We start from the raw sequence: 4,745 nt of genomic DNA, 5'->3' as shown, positions 1-4,745 counted from the left end.
CATTTATTTTTAGAGAACGTACCACCACACGAGAAACCCCTTCTTTTTCTTGAAATGCTTAAACTGATAATATGCGATGCATAATTCAAAACGCCAAAAGGGGAACAATTAAAAGGCAAGGTCACCAAGAAAATTATAAAAAGAGAGATGCACTATTTGAATTCTTTTCAATGAACAAGGCACCGCCACTAAGCAACCCGTCCTTTTTCCCTCAAAGTTCAGGGAGGTTAAGGACTACTAACACCAAGATTAGGTCACACTCTTCTGGGCTTTCCGTCGATGAACAAACTCGACTCCAGCAGCCCATGTGATCAGTTATTTCTCGTAAGAGGGGTCCTATCTACCCTAACCTAATGATTATGAATTACTACCATTTCATTTTATTAGAAGATTCTACTTTGAATCACGGCCCATTCAAACCATGATTTGAAGTAGAATTACCAATTTACAATTAGGGATGCTTCTTTTATAGGCATGGAATGATCTTAGCTCCAAGCATAAGGATGATCACTCCATGAATCCTCACAAAAGGGGAATACCGGAGATGCCTCTAATGGGCAGTATACTTCAATATGGACAAGTATACTCCCAAACTACTTGTAGAGTCATCACTGAAATCTAAAGTATGGATGACAGAGACATCAAGTCATCTCTTTTTAACTGCTTGAAGATTGGTTCAAGGTCACAAGGGGGGGGGGGGGGGGGGGGGGGGAGGAACTTTGACCAGATGCAGTAAGAAGGTCATCATTGGGGATTGGTTCAAATAGGCACAAACGACCAAAGGAACAAGGCAAGAAAAAAGGTAATTAACTCTGATTCAATGAAAGAAAAAGGCATTAAAGAAACTTGTGCATAGCAATTTAATTCTCAAAGAAACTTTTCTAAATTATGGCGAGCTGAGCCCATGCTTGAAAATGTAGGCAACAATACTTTGAAAACCAGAATGGATTGTTGGTTTAGAAAAAGTTGTTCTACAGACATTCTTATTCATTCAGAGAATCTTTGGTTATTCACCCCACCTCGGATGCTAACTTGGTCATATTATGTACTTAAGAGATGGGAATTCTGATTCAATGCTTCAGAACATGGGCAACAGTTTGAAAAACACAATGGATTTTTTGGTCTAGAAATAGCTGTTCAAAAGAAAACTTATTCGTTGAAAGTGCCTTTGCTGTTTTCTTTCCCTTCATAACTGATGTTCAGTTGGTTATCTCATGTACTTTTTGACTTCTGGACAGTAAAATCGTAAAGAGAAAGACTCCCAAACTGGAATGATTTGAATTTCGACTCCTGCTAGTGTCACCTACTATAACTCCACAGAACAAACCACTTCTAAATATATTTACTATGATACAATGTTGTAATTATCATATCGGAAGGGCTGGCGATACGGGTGTATCCTAAGATACTAAAAAAAAAACTCATTTTAAAAATCACAAAAAAACCCCACAAAAATCAGAAAAAAATCCAAAAAATCATAGAATAAAATAGAAAAAAAAGAAAGAAATCAAATTTATGCATTATGAACAACTAAAAATACTACTATAGTATGTGAAACAATATTGTAACAAACTAACAACTAATAAAACAAAAGGTTTACTATTAAAGAGTCACATTATATAACAAGCAAAAGAAAGACTTTTGAGAAGACAAATTATAACAATCACATAATAAAAAAATAAAATAAAAATTTAAAATAACTAAAAAAAATTAAAACACATTTAAGTAGTCAAACTACAATATTGAGTAAACTTAAATATGTAACAATTATCAAATATAAAAGCTATAATTACGATGTTACAACAATATATCCATTACATATATCAAAAGAAGAAACTAATATGTCATTTCTTAGTAAGAATTAAAAAAGAAAAGTTTCATAATGTTTTCACTAATTACAATAAACACAAGAATTGTGGCGATAGCCGTTAACGAAGGATGGAAGAACAAGGTTGGATGGACGGAACGATGGTGACTTGTGAAATTCTCACATATTGTGGGCCGTTGTTGAATGTTAAACCCATTTAAAAACCAATTTACTTGTTGGAACATCTTCCCTCAAAAAAAACTGAGGAACGTTGGTACGTGAATAGGTGAGAATGTGAGTTCAATCACAAAACCATCTTTATCTTCATGTAACACTTTATTAACGAGAGTATTACACTTTAAGGGCATACATTTTTTTGCAAAGAACTCAGTTTTAGCAGCCTAACAGTCAAAGGTTGTGCACCAACATTTTTTCATATGATGAATCATTTCATTGGCCCTACGCACCACCTCGTGCACATCTGCCTAGCATAAGCTGATTAAGTGTATCTTCAAATATGTATTATATCTAGTTCATGCCTTTTTGTGCATGATCGTTCCATACCAACTATCACTTTCGAAAAGAGCATAAACTTGCATTAGCCTTGCATGCCATGGAGCATATTGTAACTCCATACACACGCTACAATAAAACCTCACCATTAAACGAACAAGACCTTGCAGCTCTCAGTCCGAAAACCATTTGATGATTGAACACCATAGTGAAGAGCATCATCCAGACTCATTCGTCGGTGCCTAGGCATTCACTCACCTAGCCCCAAGTCACCATACTCAGTTGGAATCACTTAAGGTGATCCTTGGGGGAATTAACCCTAACTCATATGCACCCCCGTGCGTCCAAATGCTACGTGTGAAAACCTCTTGTAAGCCGAGTGGTCTTTAACCAAATATCCAAAGGCAACATCATCTGATTTGCTGGCACTGCTTAACCAAACAACACTTCACGTTCGTGCCGCCACACAGTGATGCACTAACATCACGTGTCATGCTATCATTGTACGTCACTGATCAAGCCAGCACATACTGTGTATTCCTACACTCAATGCACTTTTCACTAAGTAGAACCCTGCACTGCACATGCACTGTTCCGAATGCTCGGTTCAGGACATTCTTCTCCACTAAAACCATTATCATCATCGACAATGTCAGTGTAAGTAAGAACACAGTCTTAACTGATATGTCAGTTTCTTTTTTGCACTTATCTTTGGTATACTTTTTTTCACCTTATTCAACTTGTTATAGTTTTCATCCACCATCGCCGCAACCTTTAACACGTCAAGTCTTATTTCTTAATGCGCCTCCAATCACTTAGACAACGGTATTTCACTCCAACAACATCAAGCATTCTTCGTTCGTGGGACCCCAGTGCAGTCCCATACACAAGCGAGTCATCCTTGCCCGCACGACAACCTTGTCGCCTTCATGCTTATAACTGGGGTGCCTTCCGACCCCAGCAAGAGTAATTCCAAGTCATTGCAAAGAAGAATGACCACTAACGTGTACCACATGGATATCAACTCTCTTAAAACACCAACTTGCGATTTTTTCAACGGCTCAAACTAGTCTTCAAGTGGGGGGCGCCTACTTGCGTATCATCTCAAAGCGGCTTTTTAAAGCATTTTCCTAAGCACTTGTCCACACAAGGGGCAACGCGGCCCAACACTGCAATTCTCATATCGATCCAACAAAATGTTCTCGCAGAGATCAAACCGACGAGCCACGAGCAACAATTTTTTTTCGCACACACAATTCACAGAGGAATTGCCAATTCAAGAGACCAAAACAATGAGCATTATGCTAAAGATGGACACACTCCACTAACTCACAATCTTATGAGAGAAAACAGAAGTTCAATTGAGTTTCCAAAACCCAAATGTGTAAATCCATCCAGCTGAATTCAACGTGCATTCTTTGCATAAACAAGAAAAACGTCACGCTCCACCTGCGAGCCTAACACACAACTAGTAGGAATCTTTGACTTATTTGTGTTTTTTTAGCTAAATGAACAACAACCTTACACTTTTGCTTATCATCAACAAGATGACCCATACCATTTTGCCAACATCTTGCTTCTATGCTCGATCAACAATACTTCAGTTATACAAATTTGCATAACCAGGATAAATCATCATTGTCTTCTTCAGTGTCGTACTTAATGAACAACAAGGTCTCCGTAAACCTTTATGCTTTGATACCAATTTGTCACAGGCATAGAATGCTTTGCAAACCCGCGATGCACCAGACTGACCAACTTGACGGTCAAAGGTCGCACACCAACATTTTTTCATGTGCTGAGTCATTTCATTAGCCCTGCACACCACCTCATGCGTATCTGCCTAGCAGAAGCTCATCAAGCGCATCTTCACATGTGTATTCTATCTAGTCCATGCCTCATTGTGCATAGTCATCCCATACCAGCTATCGCTTTCGAAAATAGCTCAAACTTGTTTTAGCCTTCCGTATCATAAAGAGTATTATGACTTTATGCGTACGCTACAACAAAACTTTGCTATTGAAAGAATAAGACCTTACGACTCCTATTTCAAAGATCAGTTGATGATTGAACACCATAGTAAAGAGCAGTACCTAGACTCATTTGTCGGCACCTAAGCATTTACTCATCATACTCGGTTGAAATCATCTAAGGTAATCTTTGAAGAAATTAACCTTAACTCACATGTACTTCATGTGTAGAAACGTTAGGCATGAAAAACTCCAGCAAGTTGAGTGATGTTTAACAAAATAATATCCTCTGATCCACTAACACTCGTATGCCGTACTAACTTTCTTAATGCATTTTTTTGCTCAATAGAACTTAGCACTGTAAATGCTCCATCTCAAAGACTCTGTCCCGAACAAAGGGGTTTAATTTTTTAAAAAATTTGCACCATAAGGCTTATGCCGATCCGGCCTCCAAC

Source organism: Nuphar pumila, chromosome 11 (assembly GCF_984573655.1).
Source record: "Nuphar pumila chromosome 11, dmNupPumi1.hap1.1, whole genome shotgun sequence".
NCBI classification, from domain to species: Eukaryota; Viridiplantae; Streptophyta; class Magnoliopsida; order Nymphaeales; family Nymphaeaceae; genus Nuphar; species Nuphar pumila.
The sequence above is the reverse complement of the archived record's forward strand: the minus strand, read 5'-3'. Positions refer to the sequence as shown.